Raw genomic sequence first — 27,500 nt, forward strand, 5'->3', positions numbered from 1 at the left:
AGTGATTGTCAAATTGCCTCCCTGAGATTAAAGGCATATTTGTTATTGTTGCCATACTTAATGAAGGGAACATTTACATGCATTTTGTGCTGTCATTAGCCAAAATGTATTTATACAGGCAGCAAGTTTAAGTGGTAGGCATCTGGATTACTGCTGTACAGAGTTCATCCTTCCTCAGCACGTACAGTGGGGAAAGGTTAGAGAAGTTTCTGCTTTTTAAATAAGGAATACATCTCAAAAACCTCACAACATGCGTTTAGAGTACTCTAGCACATTTATTGGCTTTATTTGATTGTTGTATAATCATCTTTAGTTAATAGTTTGTAAATTAGTGAAAATCTTTGATTTTTGGTTACGAAATGTTTTCTTTTCCATTCAAGACACTACTTCAGGGCTGAGTCTGAAAAAAGGTCCATGGGGATCAGTGCTCTACTCCAGAATACAAATATAAGTAAACAAGTCTAACTGTCCATTAGTGTGCAAAACATAGCTTTCAGCATCTTACATTAAAATATATACTGTGCGTTCCGCTGTGGCGACCCCTAACCAGGAAAAGCAGAAAGAAACAAACAAACTGTGCTTCTGAAGTTAGTGTCTTTTTGTTGTAAATAATAAATATATTTTATCAGTGCATTAAATTGGGGAAAGGGCTCTGTGGTATAAATCAGAGGGTGTCCACTGGACCCTGTATTGCAGTATGTATGAAAACTCAGAGGGTGTCCACTGGACCCTGTATTGCAGTATGTATGAAAACTATGCCCCCCATTATCCAAATGAGAGTTATCTTCTCTTCCTGTGCATCATGGGTATCAGTTTGCTTTCTTTCATGTAAAACAAAAATGTCCTTGAGGTATCCCATCACAGACTTTCAGTCTGCATGGCATTTTTCCTCTTCTCCGTTTTTTTTTTTTTTTTGTCATTGTAGGCCTTCAAGTGTTGCATGTTTTAAGTGATTTAAAGAACCATGTCATGGTTTAATTATAAGTAATTGATATGTTTTTTTTTCTCCTAAAGTATCGCCTCACTCCCATTGGGTAGACTAGATTTCAATCCTATAAATCATAAGTTGTTCATTATTTCCCATTTTGTAAATCAGAAGATCTTCTTTGTTCCTCATTATGCAAATCTGAGGGTGGCCTCTGCTCTTACCCATTGTATAAATGTGGAGTTATCACCTTAATTTCCATTCTGTGAATCGGAGACTGTCATCCACAGGTCTTCAGTCTGTAAAGGCTTTGCTCCTTTGATGTCATATGAACATAAGGCTGGATTCTTTCCCCACACCAGGTAATTGGATTCATTTTCCAGTACTGTTACTGCAGTGCAGCATTTCTGTTTCCAAACAAATTATAACGTCCATAAAGTGTTTCCTTGTATAGTAAAAGGATGCAGTAGAAAGTATAATTACTTTTCTCCCAAAACTTCAGTAGACTCTTGCACTCTAAAAATGCATGTTTCATTGTTTCTTCCTCACCACACAATGCACATTTTCTTCATTTTTGTATGTTTCATTATTCCTTTCATTAGTAAGTTGTTTATCATGTCTTCATAAAATTCTTTACAACACATTTGCATCTACAAGTTTAATATTTATTTTTGTCTTTGCTTGGCTTATTTGGTGGATTTATCCAGTAGTTCCCTATTATATCCTCAAACACTGCTTTCTTTTTTATCTATCATTTTGTTTTCAAATATCCCTCCATTTCTCTGTACTCTTTCTTTTTTTCTTTTACCTTAAAATTTGTTCATATCTCTCTTCTAAATTCTTATCATACAGTGTCCATATCTCTCCTCTAAATTCTTGCCATACAGTGTGTCCTTTTCTTTCTGTTATCTGTTCTTTAATCCAGTGCATATGTGAAGAACAACTTAATTCATTAAACTCAGTCTCTTGTTTTTTACTGTAGTTATATACAAGATTTTTCTCTTTGTTGGATACAGTCTTTATCCATATGTTGCTGAAAAATATACTCCTGTTAACTTTTCTCAGCTTACTAGGAAATGTATACATTCCTCTTAAATAATTCAGTTTTCCTAGCATCACTGTGTGTTCTAAATTTTCTTTTCAAATGATAACTTCTGCATTTTCCATATTTTTATATCCTGTAGTAACTTTTCCCATGGTTTCTTTGGTACTTTTTCATTACAAAACTGTGTGCCTTATACTGCTCATATTAAAATAAACTACACCTACTTGCACCAAATCCTCAAATACTTTTCATTTTTAGTCCCACACCTAGTAACTTTACAACCTTCCCCATGTAACCCATCCTTACCACTTCCATTCTATTTGCTTTATTATTCAGTTCAGCACTGATGCAAGGAGCACTGCACTCTCATGGCATCCTTCTTTACCCCTTTTTCATCCTCTGTCTCTCTTTATGCATTTATTCAGTAAAGGTTGTACCCAAACTGATGAAAGAAAGCTTACTATGTTGATAATATTGATCTGTGCTGCAATAGCCTTAGCTGTTTGGGTTATATTCTTCTAAGGATGTTAACAGTTAGCCTGTTTCAATGCTTCAGGACGCATTCCATGTGGCCAAACAGGTGGCTTGAGCTGAGAGTACTAAAAAGAAAGGTTTGGCTGCCAGGCCCTTTAGAGTATTCCTGCAGTTAAAGAAAATGCTCCTGTGCAGGCTTTCGAGCATCGATGGCTTATGCTGTTCTTTTGCTGGGCAGATAGGTTCTCTTTGGGTCAAAAATTTCCAGATTAAAAAATATATTTTTATTGTACTTTCATACTGTTTTGATGAACTGTCATGAAACTTGACTGTATTTTTAAACAGGAGCACAGTTTCTTTTTCTTGTCAGTTACGTTTTGTAAAGTAGTTGGAAACATTTTTTTTTCTGTGGAGAGAGATTGTTTGTTTTACTTTTTGGGGGATGGTAAAGTGCTTTTAAAATGCTTTTTACTGTGTTTTTGTGTGAAAAACTGACTAAAATTGTTACCAACTTATGCTACTTGTTTTCCTTAGAAAAAGACACTATTTTGAGCTTGACCATGGAACAGTCTACAGGTCCCATGGACAGTCCTTCCAGCCACAAAAAATAATAATGATTCAAAACAGCCTTTGCCATCACAACAGGTTAGTTGTTTGCCTCATCCACAGGTGGGTGACTGTTCCCTGGCCAGAGCTTGTTCCTCAGACCATTTATCTTTTTCCCTGTATCCCTCTAGTCTAATGCCTACAGCCACTATGGACCGGGGGTTAGTCCTATCCACTGTGTTGGGGTATCCACAGTGGGCAGTTAAGAGCCACTCTTGTCGGTCCTGGGAGAGGGAACAGGGCCTTTTTAGACAGAATGTCATGCCCATCCCTTGGGAAGCTGCTGCTGCTGCCACTAATAACAACATTGGCCCCATTTTTCACCTCGAAAAGAAACCAAAAATTAAACCTATATGTACTTCTCCTAAATTTTCCTTAGTCATGAATTGTTTACTGTGTCTGGCTCTGGGTTTAATTCAGGCTATTGATACTTCTTATGAGGTGGTTTCTGGTAAAAGAAAGAGGGATGTCTCTTTTCTTGAAGAGATTCAAGATTCTGAATCTGAACAGAAAATTGAAGGGTTCGATATGGGGTTTTCTCCTTAGTTTTCTGATTCAGATGCAGAGAAGAGATTCGTTTCTAATTCTCCCTATGGGAGTTTCTCTTTTCTGTGAGATTATTTCCATAATGTACCAGTGTTTTCAGTGGGAGAACACTGAGGTTTCTCAGAAAATATTATGAGCTGTTATGGAAGGAATATCCGGAACCTTCACCCATTTCTCCAGTTCTGTCAGGTTTGGAGGATGTGTGGATCACTGCCTGCAATTTTCCTGACAGTCAGCCAGCTGCCCCTAAAAAGGCAGAGTGAATGTGTAAACTTCCTCAGTTTTTATACAGTCATCCCAAACCTGATCCAACAGCTATAACTTTAGGTCTGATGTTGTTAATCTTTATTCATTCATGACTGATGGATGGGTTTCATTTCCATCCTCAGAACCGACTCGGCCAATATAACAAGCTTGTGCCAGCCAAAAACTCTCGAGCTAAGGTTACCCATAGTGTCCCTCTCCTCATCTCCTCAGATCTCGTTTGCCACAGAGTTTCAAGACTCATCAGGCCAGCTCTCAAGCTAAGTGTTTTTTTTTTTCTCCTAATCTTGATGTTTACCCTTATAGTCTTCTACAACCTCTTCTTTCTTAATTGTCTATATTTAGAGATAGTTTCCTTTCCTGTGTGAGTGAATATTTCCTTCTTTTTTACATTGTTGGTATACCATCGTTGGTACAGGCCCCTCCCTTCCCCTTACCTCTTGGTACATCATTGGTATTCTCTTCCCCTTCCTTTTACCCTTCGGGTATACTTTATACTTACCTTATTGAAAATTAAAAAAAAAAATCCTTCCCTTCTATGTGCGTGTGTGTGGATACCTAGTCATGAAAGGACATTCTTCCTGTTTAATTACTGTTTAATAACTGTTGGATTACTGTTTGGCAACTGAATTTTATCAATGGCTGACAAGAAGGGCACTACTGGGTTTAAACAGTGTGATAAATGTGGCAGGAAGATGCCAGACTCTGATGGGCATCTTTCCTGTGTCTATTGCCTAGGAGTACCACATTTGAAGGTTCAACCTCAGTGTGAGCTCTGTAAGGCTTTAGTGCCCGCAGCTTAACTGAGCACAGGAACAAATTAATCTTAAAGGGTCTTTTGAAAACCCCTTTCACGGAGGCTTTATCTGAGGCGGAGATCTCAACGTCTCCTAAAAAAGATACTAAGAGGAACCATTCAGTACCAGCGTCTCCTCAGTCCCATGAATAAAAAAAACACTAAAGGCCCAGGTTCATACAGAACCAGAACCAAAACCAAAACTTGCCAAAATGACTTTGACACCTACCTCAGCACTGGAGTCTAAAATTCCATCCATGGTGCTGTCCTTGAATATGGAACTGACAACCACCACTATTACCACAGTACCAATCCCTTCTACGGTACCACAGACCCTCTCGGCACCAACAATAGTCTCCCTCTTAAAACTGGTCACTTCTCCCCCATCATCACAACCTTCTGGTCTCCTGACCACGGTGCCGAAGATCGAGACACTGGCCAGGACCCAATATTCTCTGTCAGTTGACATGGACAGCAGTTAAGTCCATTCCTTGACCAGCCTGAATCTCCCATCAGGGATGTCAACACGTTCCACCAGGAGCCTTTTGGAGCTCGATTTAGTGAGTCTTGTCGATCAGCTCCTAGTGGCCAGAGGCATCCCATCTCCATCTAGGGCCTCCTTCTCACCCAGAGCCAAGAGTTTTTCTCTACAAACTCCATCCTATGTTCCTCCTTCAACATCCCCGCAGGTCTTGGAGCACTTGATGCCAATGCCTATCCTGGTGCTAGCTTATTCGGTTCCACTGGTAGATCTTACAGTGGTTCTGAAACCTACCATGTGGACCATGGCTCAGTTGGAGCCGATCCACCCTTGAGACCATGACTGGTCTGTCAGCACCTTGACCCCTAGTACGGCACTGATTTTTTTCTACTGTGCCGTCTACAGTTCCGGTTGCTTTGGCAGCTCAGAGTCCTTACTCTGCTCCTTTCCTGAAGGCAGGCTTGTCGGAGCTGGGTGTGACCCTGGTTCCGAGGTTGTCTTTCTCGGTTCTGAGCTCCCATCCCTCTTCTGGCAGGCCTGCCTTCCAGGTTATGGAGAGGACACTCGCCTTGGCAAGCTTGCAGTTGGCCCCTTCTGTGCCAGAATGTCACATATACACGTCTTCTGGTTTGCAGTTGACAAGAGTCCACTACACTGGGACATCTGGCACGGAAGCAGCAAAATACCCTACCACAGGGCACCCTCTCTTCAGTGTCCCCTTCAGATGCCCCCCCTGAAGAGCCACCCCATAAGAGATTGTGCAAAAGGAAGCACATTGATTCCCCTGAGGAATCCCTCACCGAAAATGCAGATTACTATGAAGGGGAAAGCTCCTCACGGTCATCCCCTGAGGAGATCCTGAAACAGAGGGGTGACTGGAAGTCCACCAACCCTTCCTCTAAGGAGTCTGTATTCTTGCAGGCTTTCTGTGCTAGATCCTCTACTTCCTGGGTGACCCCACCTGCAGATGAGTGGGTTAAGCTCATCGTGCAGCGTGCCTGGAAGGCCCCTGACACCGCTGAGCCAATCCCCCGGAAACTGGACAAAACACAGTCCCCTCCAGAGGATCAGCCCTATTGGTCTAAAGGCTTGGCAGTAGATGCTATGGTGGTGGCGATGGCCACAAGGAAAGAACTCGCAGAGGAGAGTCCTGCTGTCCCTCCTCCAAACAGGGAGTCTCGGATGATGGACAGACTAGGGAAGCGGGTTTGCACTTCAACGACCTTCACCATATGGTCATTGAATTATTTGGTGCATTTTACCCACCTCCAGAGAGACCTGATCACTGAACTCTCAGGAACTTTAGCAGAAGCAGTGTCTGATGCGGTAAGTGACAAAGTTGCTTCTCAGCTTGCTACCCTAGAATCCATATCTAACTCGTTCATGTGGTTGATTGCACATACAACCGAAGGGGTGGCTGGAGCAGCGAACGCAGGCATTGTCCTAAGACATCACTCCTGGATGCGAATGTGTGACTTTGCAGACCATTTCAAGTCTTCCTTAGTCAACGCCTCCGTTGATGCTTCATCTTTCTTCGTTCCAAGAGTTAGACACACTAATCAGGTGTGAGAAGGACGGCAAGACCCTATCTGCTGTGGGCATGTGTTTTTCCACTCCCCAACGATCCTACTCAAGGAATTGGAGGAGTGGAGAGATGCTGGTTCAGGAAATCCCAAGGGTCTTTCTGTGACATAAGGGCGAGTCCCCCCCCCCAGAGTAGAGGGGGGAACTCCGCAGGAAGACTCCAACCCCCATGGCAGAGGAGGTCTGTATAACCAGGGGTCCAGAGATTCCTTTTCTGGGTAGACCTACCAGCACTCCTAAAGAGCGGTCCGATTGCTTGCCTCTGGAAGCAGTTGGGGAATGATTCTGTTCTGCACCACTTAGCCTGACATTCTATAACAACAGATTCTTGGGTGCATACGATAATTGTCCGAGGTTACCACATTTCCCTTCATCTTTACCCGAGTCTACAAAGGCAAATTCCCGACATTCCACTTAGGAGGGATGCAGTAGCACAAGAAATTCGAAAGCTTCTCCAAAAAGGTCATCTAGACCAGAAAGAATCTAGATTTTACTCAAGGTTCTTTTTAGTGTCAAAGACAGGGGACTAGAGGCCAATTTTGGACCTCAGCATCTTAAACAAGTTCGTCAGACAGACCAAATTCTGCATGGTCACGGCTCAGTCTATTTTTCCGTTTCTAGAAAAAGATGACTGGATGTGCTCAATAGATCTTCAGGATGCGTATTACCATATAAAAATGGACAAACACTCCAGAAGATATCCCCGCTTCCGGCTGGGAGCCAATCGCTACCAATTTTGAGCACTGCCCTTTGGGCTCTGCACAGCTCCCAGAGTGTTCACCAAATGTATGGCAGTAGTAACAGCTCACTTGAGACTGCAAGGATTATGGGTGTTTCCATATCTGGACGATTGGCTCCTTACCGCCCCCACCAAGCATCTACTGCTCCTCACCATGCACTACACTCTACAGCTGGCACGACTCTTAGTGATCTCAGTAAAAGAAGAGAAGTCAAAACTAGTATCGACTCAAAGTCTAGAATTCATAGGAGCAACATTCGACACAAGGTCTAACCTGGTTGCTGTTCCTCTTCACAGGCTTCAGAGACTAAGATCACAACTCCAATTGATACTCTCTCAGGACAAAGTCCCAGCTTGTTCAGCTCTTCAACTGCTGGGTTCAGTGGCAGCAACAATTACTATAGTTCCCATTAACAAGACTCCGTATGAGATTACTACAATGGCTGCTAGTGTCACAGTGGTCTCTATTGACACATCCCAGGTCCTACCCAATCTGCATAATGAGACACTGCAAGCAAGATTTGAATTGGTGGATGAAGCCAGAAATGGAATTATGGAGTCGCCCTTCTCACCATCTCTACCCAAGGCCATAGTGACAACGGATGCGTCCCTGATGGGGTAGGAGGGGGGGGGCGCATTTTCAGGGAAAGACGGTCCAAGGCACTTGGTCTACCTTAGAGGCCAATTTGCATGTCATTGTCCTAGAACTGAGGGCAGTGCTTCTGGCATTGCAAGCATTTCAATCTGCCCTCCCATCGGGGACAATTGCTATTCACTCGGACAACATGTTGGTTGTCTGGTATATCAACAAACAGGAGGGAACCAGATTCTACCCATTGTGTCAGGAAGCCATGAGAGTTTGGCAGTGGGTGATAGCCTCCAACTGCTTTCTGGTTCCAATGCACATTCCTGGGAATTCCAGCGTGATTGTGGAAAAGCTGAGCAGATGCATTCTCCTGCCTCACAAGTGGTCCCTCAAACCTGAAGTAGCGATGGAGATTTTCCGCCTCTGGGGTCAGCCTTGCTGTGATCTATTCGCGTCTCCCACCACCCACAAATGCAGCAGCTACTTTGCCCTAACCCCCCCTCAAGGTGAGTCCCTGAGGGATGCTCTAGTACACAATTGGCTCCCAGGACTGCTTTATGCCTTCCCTTCCTTTCCTCTGATTCCACTTTTTCTGAAGAAAGCACTTTGGTCGTGAAGAAAAGTAATCCTCATTGCAACCTATTGGCCCCGACACATCTGGTTTACTTTCCTTTGGATTCACCTGGTTCACAGACTGTGGACTCTGGATCCAACTGTTGCTAAATATTTAGTTAATACCAATCCTACTTTTTCGGCCAAGATTGGGAAGATTATTGATATGTATGGGAAGAAAGTGTATGCTTCTGCAACTTTGATTTTCAGAATTGTCAGGCTCGTATGTTTGTTTATTCAACTAATTGTGAAAGTATGAGGAATATGTTGTCTGCATTTTCCTGTGGGGAAAAATCTGTATTCAGTAATTTAGTTTCTTCCATTGTACAGCTCACAGGTCATTGTTTCCGTTGTGTGTCTGTGTTGATAATTCTTCTAGGGCTATGGCCACTGGTGCTGTTTTGAGTAGGTTTGTCTGGCTGAGTTCTCAGTACCTCCCAGATGATGAGAAAAATGAGATTTTAAATTCTCATTTGGCTAGAGATTTAGATTTTGTTTTGTTTCCTGTGCTGCAGATATTGTTAGTAAAGTGTGATGAAAGGAATAAGTTGATAGAGGGAATCTCCAAAGATTCTTCAGCCCTCCTTTTCCAAAATTAAGGGATTCTCTCACCCATCATCCAATTTCAACAAAAAAACAAAATAAACAGTCTCACCAAAATGAGTATAAATAGATGCCTAAAAAGAAATGGCAGGGGGGGTTCCAAAAAGAATTCAGGAACCCTCCCAAAAACAAAGACAATCCAACAAGTCAGAATGCCCACCCTGGCAGTCCCTTTTCCATTTCAGAAAGTCTGAATCCCCATTTTTTTCGTTGACAACAGACAATTTCAGACAAATTGGTTCTGTAGATCATCATTCCATTAAGAAACTCCATGAACGTCTGATTAAGAGCAACAGTTTGCTATTGGAGACATTACAAGATGCAACAGAGCTGAACTCTACCCCCTCCACCCAATCAGGAAGCAAGGCTTCAAGTCAAAATGGGAGCGAGACCGAAGCAATTAATACCGAATACCTTTGAGTGTTTTTTACCGTTACCCGTAAAACAACGGGTATACCAACAATCTCGGTCAGTGAGCAGGGGGAGACGAAAAAGGAAATACTCTGTAGAAAGAGGAACCTTGAACCGAAGGGTGAGGCGATGAAAGGACTGGTGATTAATCTATCAAGCCATACATTAACCAAGGAAGAGACTCTAGTCCCAGTGGATGGTATGAATGTTAGTCCTTTGTTTAGTACTAAAGTGAGTGAATTATTGACTGATTTGAGACTTTTTAGTCGTAATTTAGCACTGCCATTATATTTTAAAAATGATTGTGCACCTGATGTAAACACATTCAAGAACAAAAGCTCGCTTGTACCTGCTATTCCATCACACGTTGACATGTTTGTTAAATCATGTGAGACGGACATATATGACAGTCTATATAGTAAAAGCAAGGGTACTTTTTACAACATGAGCAGAGATGAAAAAACGGCTTTGTGTTCTTTACAAAGTAATGAAAAGATAATTATCAGGCCTGCAGATAAAGGTGGGGCCATAGTCCTTATGAATAGAGAGGACTATGAACATGCAGTGTTAGAAATGCTGAGTGATAGAAACACATATAAACTGTTAGACAGATCTCACTATGAAGTAATCTTTAGAAATGCGAGAGATGGCCTATATGGCTTACTCATGTGTAGACAGTTACTTGAGCAGCTATACTCTTTTTTTGCTCATAGAGAAACCTATGATTCCTTGTATTAAGGGTGTACCCAAAGGACAGAAGTCCCTGAATCATCCCCCGATGAGACCTATAGTCGATGGAGGGGGATGGATAACTGAATCTATCTCTCTATACATAGAGAGTAAGTTAAGACCCATAGTGAGAGGCATACCCACTATTCTTCAAGATACAACACAATTACTGAATCATCTGAGAGAGTATGAAGAGAGATTAGCTACCAAAAAATACTTGATGGTCACCTTAGATGTACATAGTCTATTTACTTCTATTCCTAATGACCATGGCATAGAGGCTATTAGAGAAACCCTCAATGCTACAACAACAGTCCAGTAATGAAGAAAATATATTAATTTGCACACTACTTGAGTTGGTGCTATCTAATAATATTTTTATGTATGGCCACCAACTGTATTTTCAACAATGGGGTGTGGCCATGGGCCCCCCGTGTGCGAACTCGTATGCTAACTTGGTTGTTTACCACTGGGAGAAACATTATCTTAATAGCCATGGCCTAAGTACAAATATGATTATTTATAGACGCTTTGTTGATGACATTCTTATGTTTTGGGATGGACATGTTAAGTCCCTGGAAGATTTTATTTTATATTTAGAGTCAACTACATCCTTTTTAAAATTCACCATGACATACTCTCATGAGTCCGTGAACTTTTTGGATGTGACAATATATAGGAATGAGCAATGAGGTGTTAATACCAGATTATATCGTAAATAATGTTGGAGAAATAGTATATTGGATCATAGTAGTATGCACCCAGGACATGTGTTTTTTAATATAGCTGACGGACAGATGAAAAGGATAAAAAGGATGTGCAATGTTCTACAAGTTATGGAGAAGGAAGTTGAGAGATTGGAGAGTTTACTCTTAGAGGGTATAATGAGTCAGAATTGAGTAGAGCAAGGGCTAAGACTTTGGGTGGAATGGAAGAACAGGGCGAACAAGATGTGTCAATTTCTTTAGAGAATAAGGCTAAAATAAATAGGAAACATCGGGTTTGCTTTATGACCAATTATATGAATAATAGAAAGGTAAGCAGTATCATTAATAATAATTGGCATCTTTTAACTATGGATGAGGAAACAAAGAAGTGGGTGGGGGAAACACCAAGATGTCATCACACTTTGGTTATCCTGCCATCAGGCGGTCCCGCAGTCGGCCCGAATTCCAAAGTCTTGATCCAGCGTCGGTTGCTGTCGCTTCTTCCCTGACATCAGTGCGCCAGGGGTATATAAGAGGCATCCAGTGCTATTTTCTTCAGTCTTTCTTGCCACGCGGTGCCCGAAGCAGAAGCAGTTCGCAAGTGCCGGACGGCCAACACCTGAGATTTTTGATTTGAATTTCAGTCCGAAGTCTAAAATAAAGCTATGTACCCCATTGGGGAACATTTTCTTGCCTCAGTCCGATGTCAGAAAAAGTTAACAATTGCATTTCTTGTGGGAAGCAAATACCTCATAAGGACTTCCATTCCTATTGTATTCCTTGCCTAGGGCCCAGACCACGATGTCACAGGTTGTCGGTTTTGTGCTAGGTTTAATAAACGAACTATCAATCTCTGTTTTGACTTCGCACGGCATTACTTTGGTAGGAAATTTAATTATATCATGCCGTCAGAGCAGCCGACAACCGCCATTCATAAAAAACGCAAGGATAAGGACAGGCAGCCTAGGAATAAGCCAGACACCGAGGCCTCAGCTGGGCCTGTCGCCGGTTCTCCGGTTTTCAGTGAGGCGCCTACGCAGCCCCTGATGACCGCAGAACTGGAACCCCAGACAGCTGCGGATTCCCATGCGGAGTCTACTAGGCCGATGCAGCCATCTACCGACACCGGAGCAGAACTAGACACCAGTGCAACGGAAACACCTTTGGTCGCAGAAGGTGTCTTCAGACCGACTACACTCACCATTAAATCTTATGCTAAATTTAAAACTCCTTTAAAACCAAAGAAAACTGTACATCAGTCTACAGTTCAAGGCCCCATGCCTAAGAAACAGATGCTTAAGATGGCTGAAGATTTGATTACCCTTATCAGGGGTTCCCATCCCCCTCCTGATAAAAGACCAAGACAAGAGGAGGATTATGCATCCTCTGACCAGGTTTCTCTCTCCTCAGATTCTTCTGAGGAACAGGATTACACTTTTCCACCTTATGAAGATTCTGATTCTGAAGACTGTATTCCCTCAGCATCTCCCCCTGAAGACTACTCCTTTGGGGAAACTTTACATACCATGAGGGAACATTTCCACTGGGAAGGCCAGGATTACTCAGATTCTAAGAAAAGGCTCCAAGAGTTCCTTTTACTACCCCAGCACAGACCTCCTGCTATCCCTCCTGTTCTAGATATTGTGGATGATGTTTACTTGGTCTAGTTTAAATCCAGACTCTCTTCCTCCTCCTCCAGCCAAACCAGACAGATACTACAGAGTACCTGACTCACATAAATTCCTTTATAAAAGCCCTGTAGCTGACCCAGAAATAATTTCCCAGGGTCCTAAGGGATCAAAAGCTTCTATGGCTAAAAATCCTGTGCCCTCTGAAAGGGATTCCAGAGCCCTAGATAGATGGGGAAAGAAAATATACGCCTCAGCTACTCTGGCTATGAGAGCATTAAATTGCCAGTTTCACATGTTGAAATATCAACAATTCTTAATGTCTCAGTTAAAACAAAAAATGAGCCACATTCAGAACTGCCTGAATTCAAGGAAATGCAGGATCTGTTGCATGCAGCTGAACAGGTGGGCAAACGTACTTTACAGTGCGGATTTGATTCATTGGAAGCTTCTTGTAGAGCAGCTGTTACTGGCTCTGTCATACGTAGACATGCTTGGTTAAAAGAACAAACCCTCCCTGACCATGTTAAAGCAAAATTATTGGATGAACCTTTACAGCAGGATGTATTATTTGGTGTCAAAGCAGAAGAGGTTTTAAAGAAAATGGAGGATGAGGCAAAGTCTATGCAAATGGTCAAGGATTTTTTGCAGGTACAACCCCCTCGTTTCAGCAGAAATTGGCCAACAAAAAACTGGTCCTTTCAAGCTTCAGACAGATCACAGAGGGGCAAATAAGATGCCCAAGGGGCAGAGGTCAGTCACAGGGCCCTCGCCAATGGGGTATTGCTACCCAGAAAGGAGGAGAAGACAGGCCCCAAGCTAGCAGAAGACAAACACAATGACTCTATCCTCAAACTACCAAGAAAATCTCTCCTGGCAACTCCCTTGGGAGGAAAACTAGCATTTTTTTTCAGACAACTGGCGCATCAATCACAAAAGATAAATGGGTTCTAAACATTGTCTCTCAAGGATACAGATTCCACTTTCACACCTTACCAAGGATTACAGGAATGCCAAACCTGCCACCAAATCAATGGCCAGAGGCACAAAAACAAATTACAGCTCTCATAAACATGAGAGCCATTCAACAGGTACCTACTCAGGAGCAAGGACAAGGATTTTACTCAAGATTCTTCCTAGTCCCAAGAAAGGACAAAGCATGGAGACCCATTTTGGATCTTTCAGTTCTGAACACCTATCTGCAAGTACCAAAATTCAAGATGCTAACACTACAGCAGCTTCTTCCCATGCTGGGCAAGAATGCTTGGCTAGTCACTTTGGACCTCAAGGAGGCATACCTGCATGTCCCTATCAGACAAAATTGCAGAAGATACCTCCGCTTCATTGCAGGTTCAACGCATTATCAATTCTCTGCACTGCCCTTTGGCTTATTTACTGCGCCCAGGGTCTTCACAAAATGCCTGGCACCAGTAATTGCATACTGCAGACAAAGAGGAATTCAAATATACCCATACTTGGACGACTGCCTTATTCAAGCAGAAAGCAAGGACATTCTCTTAAAGCATCTGGCATTTGTCAAACACCTTCTAAGTTGCCTAGGGTATACAGTAAACGAAAAGAAATCAAAACTAGTGCCCTCACAAAACATAATATTCCTGGGTGCCAGCTTGAATACAATGGCCCAGATGGCTTATCTCACGCCAGATAAGCAACGACAGCTGTTTCAATATTTAAAAATAATGGCAACAAAGACCCAACTCCCTGCAAGAAAAATTCTGCAGGCCTTGGGATTCATGGCATCTTGCATACTACTAATACCCTTTGCAAAACTGCATATGAGGACATTACAATGGTACCTGAAAAGTGTATGGACTCAGCACAGCCACAGCTTGGAAACAATGATACTACTCATTCCCTGCCTTCAACAGGAGTTTCTGTGGTGGGCACAGGCATGTCACCTCAGCAAGGGTCAGCCTTTCACCTTGCCCACAGCCAGGCAAACTATGAAAACAGATGCATCGGACTATGCCTGGGGAGCACACATGGCAGGGCAGTGCATTCAGGGTGGGCACAGGCATGGGTCAGCCTTTCACCTTGCCCACAGCCAGGCAAACTATGAAAACAGATGCATTGGACTATGCCTGGGGAGCACACATGGCAGGGCAGTGCATTCAGGGCAAATGGACTACAGATCAGAGGCATCTGCATATCAATCAAAAAGAAATGCTAGTAGTACAGAATGCCCTTACAGCTTTCAGGGACCTTCTACACCCAGGACAACTAATAATAAAGATGGACAATACCACAGTCATGTGGTGCATAAACAAGCAAGAGGGCACACATTTCTACCCTCTATGCAGGCAAGCAATGACCTTGTGGAACACTGCACTGTCTTACCAGGTTCAATTACAAGCACAATTCCTGCCAGGAAAGAAAAACACATTGGCAGACGACCTAAGCAGAAACATCATGGATCCACACGAATGGAAACTAGATCCACAAGTATTTGCAATGATAGCTCAAAAATGGGGACGCCCAGACATAGATCTGTTTGCAAGCCTCCACAACCACCAACTACAAAAATTTTGCACAAGGACCTTCCATCCACTAGCTTGGAAAGTGGACGCCCTCTCATTCAGTTGGAAAACATTAACAGTGTATGCCTTCCTTCCACTACCTCTTCTAGCAAAGGTACTGCTGAAAGTCAGATTAGAGAGGCCACAAATGATACTCGTTGCACCAGATTGGCCACGCATTCGTACCCAATTTTAAAGAACATGGCCTACGGCCCACCATGGATTTTGCCACAAATTCCTCACCTGCTCACCCAGCGAGACCGTCAGATTCTACACAACCAGCTCAAGACTTTAAACCTGGCTGCATGGCAAATTACCTAAACAACCAGCCAACACCTTTATCCAAAGCTGTTATGGATGGCATTCTGGGGGCCAGGAGGCCCAGCACCAGGAAAACCTATTCAGACAAATGGAAAAGATTTTGCACCTGGAACCAGGCTAAAGGCCTAAACCCCCTTGATCCAAACATCCCTCAGATTCTACAATATTTAACTGAGATGTTACACAAAGGACTTTCCTTTTCATCTATTAAGATCCACGCCTCAGCAATTTCAGCTCATTATAGCACGGATCCTCCTTTATTCTCACATCCACTCCTAAGACAGTTCCTCAGTGGGGCTAAGAACTTAGGACCGCCAAGGAGAGCTCCAACACCTACTTGGGATCTCAACTTTGTTCTGGAAAAGATTACACTGCCGCCCTTTGAACCAGCTTTTTCAGCTGACTTAAAATTTCTTTAATGGAAAACTGCCCTACTACTAGCAATAACCTCAGCTAGAAGAGTCTCAGAGCTACAGGCACTAATGGCAGTGGAACCTTTCATCATTTTTCATCAAGACAGAGTCTTTCTATGAACTAATCCTCCTTTATGCCAAAGGTGGTATCCAGTGTGGCCTTAAACCAAACCATTCACTTGCCCACCTTCTTCCCAAATCCCCAGAACAAAGGAGACAGACTCCTGCACTCTTTGGACATTCACAGGCAATTACGTTACTACTTGGATAAAACTAAGGCTTTCAGAAAAACTGACCAGCTTTTTGTAGCCTATGCTACAGGATCACAAGGAAAAGCTATCTCAAAACAGACCATTTCAAAATGGATAGGGCATTGCATACGTTTTTGCTACATACATCATGGGAAACCAGTACCTGCTAACATTAGGTCCCACTCCACCAGGGCTACAGCTAAATCAGCAGCCTTTCTCAGGGGAGTGCCAACCAAGGATATTCTGGACGCTGCTACTTGGAGTTCAGTGCACACCTTCACCAAACACTATATCACTTACCTCTATACTCTAAGACTAGAGCTGGTTTTGCCACTGCAGTTTTGCAGGGCTTACTAGCTTCTTCTAGCCCTGTCTGACTCCACCTCCCATCCTTAGCTTTGGGATTCAACCCAAGTGTGATGACTGCAGCAGGGTAACACGATGAACATAGTACAGTTTTGTATCTACCATAAATGTAGATGTTCGAGTGTTCACCCTGCTGCAGTCCAGGTTACCCTCCCTCCATCCCCGCTGAACTAATCTCTACCACTCTATCCTATACTACCTCTGTGGTGTATTTGCTTGTGCCTAAGGGTTTTGTTTGATTTTTATTTAGGTATATGTATATATATATATATATATATATTATATATATATATATATATATAATTGCCTATCTATTCATCTGGGGCAAGAAAAACTGAAGAAAATGGCGTTGGATGCCTCCTATATACCCCTGGCGCACTGATGTCAGGGAAGAAGCGACAGCAACCGACGCCAGACCAAGACTTTGGAATTCGGGCCGACTGCGGGATCACCTGACGGCAGGATAACCCAAGTGTGATGACTGCAGCAGGGTGAACACTCGAACATCTACATTTATGGTAGGTACAAAATTGTACTTTTTTCCTGTAGGAATAACAAGAATCTAAAAAGTTTATTGTGTGGAGAGAGACACAAGGATGTTACACAAAGCAAGGAATTAGGTACATTCCCATGCGAGAAGTGTAGAATGTGTGATGTAATTTGTAAAGAACAATGCTGTTGTCACCCAACCCTGAACTTAAACCCAGGTTTCATGCCTCTTGTAATAGTACAAATATTGTTTACCTCGCTAGTTGTAATCATTGTGAATGTTTTTGTGTAGGTAAAGCCCTGAAACGGCTTAAGGATAGAATATATCAACATTTGTATGACATAAGAAATAAGAATACACAAAATGCCTTCGCGAAACATCTTATGGAATTCGAAAAGCATAGTTTTAGTTTTAGGGTACTACAACAAGTAATTTTTAACACAAGAGGGGGAAATCACAATGATTATTTAGAAAGAGTTGAACTTGGATGGATTTTAAGACTTCGGGCTCATATACTTCCTGGACTTAATAGCAGTATATGCATTAAGCCTGTGTTAGATGCTCATCCCCTTAAGTTGTATGTCACTGCCTCTTTTAGAGTTATTTTTTGTTTTAAGAGCTGTTTTTAGCTGAAAAGTTTTGACTGCTTAATTGAGTAATTACCAGTTATTGTCATATGATGTATATATAAATGCAGTTACTTTTGATGCATTTTAAGGATCTGATGAAGTGTAGATTTTACTATGTGAAAGCGCTTATCCATTGTCTAGTATTCAATAAATCAACTTTTAACGCAACTGGATTATTCAGCTGTGGTGGTTACTTTGGTTCTTTTGCTTTCTGTAGATCATCAAAGTTACAGATGGCAGTGGGAGGAAATGCCTCCTTTCCAGGGGAAAATTCCCTAACCACCAGACCAGACTCCTACATATCCCCCTGTCCTTCAACACCTGTTGTCTCATGGAGTGATAGAACCACTTCCTCCTTTCCAGGATGGGAAAGGTTTTTATTCAATGATGTTTTTAGTGCCAAAGAAGGAAAATACTTGGAGACCAGTTCTGGATTGATCTTTCCTAAACTTGTTTGTGACGGTGCCTAAGTTGAAAATGCTGTGACTTCACAGCCTATTATCTCTTCCTTGTCTAAGTTTCTTGGTAACACTCTGACTTGACCATTGCAAGGGAATACCTCAGGAATTTGGGTTTCATGGCATCTATGATTCTAATAATACCCCTGGCAAGACTCCACACGAGAAAAATACAGTGGTGTCTGAAGTTTCTTTGGTCCCATTACCATCATCCTTTGTCTTTTCAAATCCCAGTACTAAGGTTTGTAAGAAGAGAAATCACTTGGTAGAGACAGTAAATTTCCCTAAACCTAGGTCTCTCCTCCTCTACTCAAAGGCACTCAATACTACTGATGCCTCGGACATTGCTTGGGGAGCAGTTTCAGGAGGGATAAACATACAAGGTATGAGAGGCAAAAAGGACCGTTTGCAAGCAAATAAATATAAGGGATATTTACCCTGATCGAGGCACTCAGTCATCTTTGGTCTCCAGAACCTCTTGAAGTTGTTCTAGAAAACACCACAGTCATGTGGTACATTAGCAGGAAAGGGATAACCAGATTGTATCTCCTTTGCAAACTAGTCTTGTTAGGGATATAACATCACAGCTCAGTCTCACTCTGCAGGCATCCTACATTCTGTCAGAGCAAACTTTTATGGCATACAAGCTGAGCATGACAAGGGCAAACCCACACGAATGGAAACTAGATCAGGGGAGAGTCTTCCATGATTTGATCTGTCTGTGGGGAGTTCCTCAAGTTTATTTGCCTGTTGTCTGAACAATCATCTGACAAGATTCTGCTCCATGACGACATGCAAGAAGGCCTGGAAGACAGATGCCTTTTCCTTTCCTTGGAAAGGAATATTTCTATATGGTTTTCTACCCTTTCTACTGATATCAAAGGTACTTCTGAATATTCAGAAGGAATCCCCCAAGATCATTGTGGTGACTCCATTCTTGAGCAGGCAGCCGTACTTCTCCCTTTTGGAAACGACCAAAGGCAGTTACCGCAAGCTTTCTCACAGAATGGATCTCTTTAAAGAAGATCAGGCGAGTTTTGGTACATTAGCTAGCCTATCAAGGGGCTTATTTTTTGGATGTGCAATAACGAAGTGCAATACTAAGGTAGCTCACCTACACACTGAAGGACTGTAAAGTGCAATATACAAACTCTGCAGTAATTCAGTCTGTTCATAGATATGCATCTGTTGTTTCAATTTTACTTTTTGACAATATTATCTTTATATTGTTCCTTGTTTTCCTCATCTCCTGTTCTGGGATGGGTGTGGGTCACAGCTGTCCTACTGTACTTACAAATTGCTACTTATTAAAATTCTACTGTGATATTTTATTAATTTTTCTCGGTCTATATATACAACTGTTTCCTGCAGTGTGAATGAAGCATTGTAATTTCGCTCAGCTACACTGCTGTATAGTTCTGAATGCCAGTAAAGTTTTCTTTGACTTTGACTTGACTTGATCCTCACCCCAGTCAACTCCAGCTGACTGTCTTGATCATAGAATCTTAATTACCTTTAAGCACCTGTTTACTGTGGATGTGTAGCAAGTACAAATTGAGGCAAGAAAGCCTGCTACCAAAGTCTTGTACTATCAAATGGAAAGGTTTACTAGTTGGTGCTATCAACATAACCAGCACCCATTCAGGGTTTCTGTTTCTCTGGTTTTACAATATTTGTGTGAGTTGCTATCCTACAGTAGTGAGGAAGTCATTCTGTGTTGTGCAGCTTGTAAACAAAGGAGTGGCATCTAGGTCCAAGGAAGTCATTTTTCCACTGTATTCAGCATTCATCAGACTCTTTGTTGTGTACCTAACCAGGCATATCCAACAATTGGAATGCCCACAGAAGGATAACCAGACAGTTCCAATAGTAGTAGGAGCAACAGATCTTATAAAAAAATGTACAATTGTACTTGGATATGTTACCGATACATGTAACTGTGTATGTATGAACTGCAGGAGTCATTACTGGGGACATTGCTGGTGCTGTGGAGAGCACTTCTAGCTAACATCAAAGATTGAAACCTTACTGATTTCATGAACTTTAATCATACTTTGACTTGTGAATGGGATCCAGTCCTGTCATGGTATTAGAAACCTAAAAGATTTGGAGAAATTAAACAGAGGTTCTCACTGAAAGAATACAGGGCATAAGTAACATGTCCCATGCAGACTGCCTTAAGGATGTATCCCTATATTCTTTCTCCTACAGGCTGTTGAGGGTAGATCTATGCCTGGCATACAAGGCATTTTCATAACCCCCCCCCATGTAGTACCTGCATATCCACAAAACAGATAACACCAAAAATACCCATTCTAAAGACTTTAAACCTTGCCTGTGAAATAAATAGGACTTGCTGGAGAGACAGGTATGTATCCCGGAGACTATCCCTTCTCGAGCAGGTTCCCCATCCATGTGAAGCAGAGTTCCTCCCTAGCTCAATTCAAGTGCATCTTGGACAACTAGATGGGTAATAGGAAATTCATTCCTATTTGGCACCTGTGTCTCTGATGGACACAGGCCGACTGAAAATGTTTAATCTCTCAGGCCCGTGCTGTTATGTTTCACATCCCAAGCCCTTGCTTACACTTATCAGGGATACCAGAACTTGTCAGAGATTTGGGATGGATGGCTCTGCTTAAAAAGGTCATTGTGGTTGTTAGTCCCTGGCTTTCTTAACCCCTTTATCAAGGTATTGGCCATTTCAGCATATCTGACCATGGATCCTCCTCTTTCAGTGCATTGTCATGTCAAAATGCTTTTGAAAGGGGTTTTGCCTAAGAGGCATCCATGAAAAACAGAGACGTCTCCTTGGGATCTTAAATTTGTGTTAGAGATGCTGCCACTTGTGCCATTTGAACTAGCTAATCTGGCTAACTTGAAGTTATTAATTTGGAAAACTGTCTTACTCTTTTTGCAGGGGTCAGAGCAAACAGTATCTGAGTTGCAAGCTCTTGTGGTGAGTCAGCCGTATTTTGTTTTCGTCAGAGAAGGGGTTTCTTTTAGAAATTCTTCTTTTATGCCTAAAGTCGTACTTCATTTTACTTTAAACTAGTCTATCCAACTCCCCATTTTCTTTTCTGAACCCAGAAATGGGGAGAAAGGATACGCCATACATTGGATTCCATAGACAACTTAGTACTATCTTGATAGAAGTACGTTTTCAAAATCTTTGGAGCAGTTGTTCATTTCTTGTGAAGGTAAGAAGGAGGGACAACCTGTGTCAAAACAGACTGTTTCCAAATGATTGTCTCAGGTTATTACCTTTTGTTGTACTCACTACAGTAAAACTGGTCCAGGCAGGGGCTAGGCCAACTGTACCAGGGCTTGTCTTTCATCCTTGTTGGTTTTTTTTTCTTGGAAAGGGTTGGATTGTAGAAGTATTCCAAAAGCAGCAACTTGATCCTCTGGTCATATGTTTACATGGCATTACAAACTTGATTCATTCTCTAGATCAGACTTTGCTTGGACTGTACTCCAGGAGCTCCTGGACCGTTCCCCTTCACCTTCCAAGTATAGTAAGCTGGGGTAATCTAATCATATAGCTAAGGCTAGTGTATCAGTTATCAGTGCAATGATTATAATACAGTTGTGTAAGTAAACTCACCATAACAGTAAATGTTTGATCACTGCTGCAGTAGCTGCTCCCTTCCTTCAGCCAGCTTTTTTGGGTGTGGTGTTTATGCCAGGGTATGAACACTTATTTAATTTTTTGCTTTTTTTAGCATTGTCCTTACAAGGCCCAACCTCTTTCCCTCTCACTGCTTGCAGGAAAGCTCTGAAAAGATTGACACTTGAACATGTTAAGCCAACTGTTTGGGTATCTGGAAGTGCATCTGAAGCTTTGGTAGCTGGCCGACTTATATCCTTAGCTAAGGCTAATGCAGCAGTGATCATTTGAGCATCTACTAATCTGAAGTAGTTTACTTAATTTGATCCTCAACCTGTGGGACCTCTGATCCATATCTGATCTGACACAGCTGCATTTTCTAGCTATGGCTCCGAGGTCCATGCTCCTCTCCCTACCCATAATGCCCCCTGTCTCCCTTTCACATCTCATTTGCTGCCTGAGAGTAAGCAACGTGGTCTAAGTTCCAGTGTTTTTGATAGTAAAAATTTGGTAAAACCTTTTGGCTTTCTGACTAGTCTTACCTCTTAACCTTTCCTATACTTCACGAGGTTTTTGTAGTTTGTGTTTTTCTTGTAGGCCTTTCTTTTCCTCCGCTCTTCTCTTTCCTAGAGTGCGTGTGTGTCTATCTTTTGATCCAGTTTAGGCATGGTGGACGCCCCGAAACCTGGATTCAAAAGATGCACAGTGTGTGGCCATAAGCTTTCCCTGACGGATGGCCACACTCTTGTGAGTGGTTTGTTTGGGGGTGGCTCAACTCCAGTCCCCATGTCCTATTTGCTCTGGGTTTAACCCCAGAGCACTTAAGGACAGGCGGGACAAACTATTTGTCAAAGGCCTATTGCCCTCCACTTCTGAGACGGGCGTCCCACCTTCTCCATCCAAGAAAGCAGTGGCTGCTGCTTCTTCCCCTTCCTTGGCCTTTGGGACTCACCCTCCTGCCTAGAGGTCTGGGGAAGGGGATAAGGTCAAGAAAGACCGGTCTCGTAAGCACTCCCCCGACTGCTTGTTGGAGGCCAGCCCTGTCGACTAAGACTGTACCTGCTTCCCCTTGGCTCAGATCCCCAAGGTTCTCCCTTGAGCCTGTGGTCTTAATCGCCCCGTAGGCCTTCTCCTCACCAGCTATCCCGGCCCACTTCAGCAGTGTCCTTCCGCTCCACCCGGAGCCTTTCTGAAGCGGAGATGGACAAAATGATGCAGAGATTTATCCGCACTCAAATCTAGATGGGGGTCTTGCCAGGCCTTTCTCCCACTGGAGCGGGTGCCTTTCAACCAGTTTTTAGACCTATTACTCCTCCTCTGATCCCTCCCGCAGTTTCAGAGCTGTTGGATCTGAGGATGGTAAGAGTTGAGGGGTCGGCGCCGATGGTATCTTGTACCTCGATGCTGGCCAGTGCCCTGAGCATGTCGGATCTGACTAGATCGGATCAGAGTTCTCTGGGCCTTAGCCTCGGGATCGGATCTGAAGGGGTGCTCTCTGCTCCCAGCTTGACTGAGAGGAGCATCCCCCTCAGTGTCTCTGCTCCTAGAGGCTTGGTTCCGACTCCCTGGTCGGATCAGAGGGGAGCGGTCTCTGCTAGTTCAGCCCAGGAGGTCCGTTCTCCCTCTGCATTTGACGTGGTGGAGGGGGTTCTCGCAGGGTCAAGGCCTCTGACTGTTTCATCTTCGGAGTCTACCCAACCCCCTGGCCTTGAGTGCAGGTCCGACCATCTTGCTCTCTCAAGGACAGCCCTTAGCTGTAATGCCCTAGGACTTTCAGGCCTTGGAACAACCCCTCTTGCGAGATATCCCCAGAAAGTCCACCTGATGAACTCCCCTGCAAGAATACATGCAAAAGGAGGCACTTGAATTCTCCTCCAGAGTCCCTCACAGAGGACATTGACCTGGATGAAGGGAAAGGTTCCCCAAGATCACCCCCCCCCCCCCCCAAGGATGTCTCCTTTTGGAGACATCATGGAGATCCTCCAACAAGTTGGGCATTACTATCTATATGAACAAGTCAGCTTTTTACCCGGTTCAGATTCTAGAGTTCATTGGGACACTGCTGGACACAATACAATCACCTCAGACAGGGTACGCAGCTTGAGGATACATGTATTACAAATTCTGCAGACCCATTCACCCACAGCCGAAACAGTATTAAGAGCTTTAGTTTCTATGGCGGCCACGATAAATCTTCTCCCCCATGGCATGCCTTCACATGAGGATACTGCAGTGGACTCTTAACGGTCCAGTGGTCTCTGTTAGACCTCCCCTTCTCCTTTCCAGTGAGAATCTCAAAAGTGTGCAAGGGCTCCCTTTGGTGGTGGATTCAGTCCCCAGATCTCCACAAGGGACGTCCTTTTCAACCTCCTTTACCCCAAACCATGGTGATCACAGATGCCTCCCTACTTGGGGGGGGGGGGCATTGCTCTGGAAGGACAGTCCAAGCCATGTGGTCCCCTCACGAGACCTATCTGCACGTCAACGTTCTAGAGATGAGAGCAGTTCTTCTCGTGTTGCAGGCCCTCCATGCTCATCTTCCTCTGGGAACAATTGAAGTTCATACAGACAATATGTCAGTGGTCTGGTATATCATCAAACAAGGGGGAACCAGATCTTATCCCTTATGTCGAGAGGCCATGAGAGTGTGGGAATGGGCAGTCTTCACCTGCCATTTTCTGGTGGCAACGCACATCCCAGGATGGTCCAACTTCTTAGCAGACAGGCTCAGCAGATCCATCCTGATGCCTTACAAATGGTATCTGAAACCTTCAGTAGCGGAACAGATCTTCCTAGAGGCAATCTCTTTGTATCTCAAAATCAGCAAGGTTTAGAGACTCTGATTTCATGCTTGGCATACCAGGCTCCTCTATGCATATCCTCCTCTTCCCCTCATGTCAAAGTTTCTGCAGAAAGCCCAAAGGCTGGGGAGCACTGTGATCCTCATCGCCCCATTCTGTCCTCAACAGGTTTGGTTTTCTCACCTAGTTGTTCCACCATGGATCTTGGATCGGGACTTCTCATCCAGATCTGGACAGTCTGAAGCTCACTGCTTTGGATGCTCTGGTTCCCATGATTCTTAGGACTCCCGGTCTGTCAGCTCCGGTTAAATCCATTCTGGTGGCAGCTCATAAGTCGTCCACCAGAAAAGTTTATCGCAGTAAATGGAAACATTTTTCTATTTGGGCTATTCAGAGGTCATTGTATCCTTTCACTGCACCACTTTCAGCGGTTTTAGATTTTTTAGCTAGCATTTTTCATCAAAGCGCTAGTTCCTCAACTGTGAAAGTCCAACTAGCCGCCATTTCTAATTTTCATGCCAGGGTGGACATGTCTTCGTTGGCTTATTTGAAACTTTGTAAAACCTTTCTCAAAGATGCCTTTCTTCTCAGACCTCCGGTTAAGGATCCCATTTCTCCGTGGGACCTCACTTTGTTGTTGCAGGCGTTAGTTTCCCCTCCTTTTGAGCCTGCAGATTCTGTGGATCTACAATTTTTGACCTGGAAAACTGCCTTCTTGGTTGCCGTTACATCTGCTAGAAGGGTGTTGGCGCTTCAAGCTCTTTCTATCAAAGTCCCTTACATGATCTTTCACAAGGGTAGACTGTCGCTATGCACCAATTCATCCTTTCTGCCTAAGGTAGCCTTGGAGGCTAATATTAATCAGATTATTAATTTACCAGTATTTTTTCCGCACTATCAGAACAAAGGGAAAAACAAATTACATTTACTGGACGTACACAGGCAGTTGAGGTTTTATTTGTACAGGACTAAACCCTTCTGCAAGTCTGATCAGCTTTTTGTGTCCTATGCAAAGCCCTTTTTAGGCAAACCTGTCTCAAAAGTGACCTACTCGCTGGATTTCTCAATGCATTGGCTGGGCTTACTCAGAGGTTTGTCTTTTCCAGGAAAAGTGAAAGCTCATTTGGCCCAGTCTATGGCTATGTTAGTGGCCTTTTGGTCTAGGGTCTCTCTGTATGATATTTTGATGCTACTTGGGCCTCATCTCACACCTTTATTTCTCGTTATAAACTGGATTTGGTCTCTAGGAGTAGAGCATCCTTTGGCTCTGTGGTACTCCGGAATATCCTTTCATGAGAGCCTCCCAAAAGTTAGGTAGCTGGGGACTCTGTCCCACAGGTTAAAGATCAACTACTTCAGATCCCCTTTGGTAAAAACTCTGTACCCATGAACTACGGACCCAGGTGAACTGCAGTCACTCCTTTGATAATTACATGGCACACTCATCACAAAAGGGCTCTCATCCAGGAAAAAGAGGTCATTGTTCCGAATGTACCTCACAAGACATCTGCAACAGCTGGAAAGGCCACAGAAGTACTTCACAAAGAGGATTACTGGCCTCAAACAGATGCCCTACACGGACTGTCTCAAAAAAACTCCAGCTTTACTCCATAACATATCACCTGCTCCGAGGTGATCTCTGCCCCACATATAAAGCTATGTCAAACCCAGAGCTGTTAAACATGCTACATGCTCTAGGGACCTAAACCTTGTCACCACAATAAACAGGATATGCTGGAGGATAGATTCCTGTCCCAGAGACTTCCCATACTCTGGAACAAGCTACCTGTCTATGTCAAGCAAAGTTCCTCATTAGCACTCTTCAAGAAAAATCTTGATGAGTGGATGGGAAATAGGAAATACACCCTTGGGATAACTTCTGTGGCTCTGAAATAACTTTCTTGGGTGGCGTAAGCCAGGAAACCTTGTTGGCTAGGCTGAACCTATAAGATAATCACCATAACATTTCATCTGAGTAGTTCTACTTCATTTGTCTTCAACCACCCCCCCCCTTCCCCCTAGCCTTATCCTTTGGGATACTATACATCCCATGCACCGGACAATTTCTGCTGGGATCTTTGGTTATGCCAAAGCTTAAGTTATCTTGTGATGTTTTACTGTTGGAGGATAAGGTGTTGTGTGGTCTGGTAATTATCTGTTTGGCAGCAAACTCTATCTGATATGGATCCGAGGACCCACAGGTTGAAGACAAATGAAGTAGAACTACTTAAATGGAATGTTATAGTGAGTACATAACTTCTTTTTATGTTAAATTTTACTTACACAACTGTACTTTTCCTTTGTATTTAATCTGTTAATTCACACATCTTATGTCTATCACTGCCATATACCTTCATTACATCTCACATCACCCTCTTTTTTTTTTTTTTTTCTCTCACCCCTTCTTTTACCCAATACACAGTCTTATCAAAATCAACATTTCTGTTATGTTTTTCCTTTAATTGCCTGCATGTAACCTTGCTACCTCCCTACTAATGTCTTCAAATCTTTCTTGTAAAATTGCCACAATTATAATTTACATTTCCTAATGTGTTTGGTCTCCAGTTTTATAGTCTCTTATTCTGTTTCTGTAACAACTTTTTAACCCCCTAAGCATATCTGTTTGTCTTGTAATTCTTTATCCACTTATTAAACAAATTTAATAAACACTCCTTTTCTTTCTTATCCATTTGCAAAATATAAAGTCTTCCATCCATCCCTGGTAGTGAATTAATCTTTCCTTTCTTTTTAATTTTGTTTTAGTTCTTCCATGGTAATCTTTCTTTGCCATTTTTACTTTAGGTTCATAGGTAAGTGCTAGGCTAGCTTCCCTTGTTAGCTAGTTTAAGCCTAACCAATTTCCCTCTCAAAACTGAGAATCAAACTCT

At 43.0% G+C, this 27,500-nt stretch overlaps 1 protein-coding gene across 1 annotated transcript in view; it reads left to right on the forward strand.

The window, feature by feature from the left end:
- The window catches only part of SAMM50 (SAMM50 sorting and assembly machinery component), a 1,314,985-nt gene that overhangs the window by 82,271 nt on the left and 1,205,214 nt on the right, over positions 1–27,500 (forward strand). The window lies entirely within an intron of this gene.

The sequence above is a fragment of the Protopterus annectens genome, chromosome 11.part0 (genome assembly GCF_019279795.1).
Source record: "Protopterus annectens isolate FY-2018-M chromosome 11.part0, PAN1.0, whole genome shotgun sequence".
Classification (NCBI taxonomy): Eukaryota; Metazoa; Chordata; order Ceratodontiformes; family Protopteridae; genus Protopterus; species Protopterus annectens.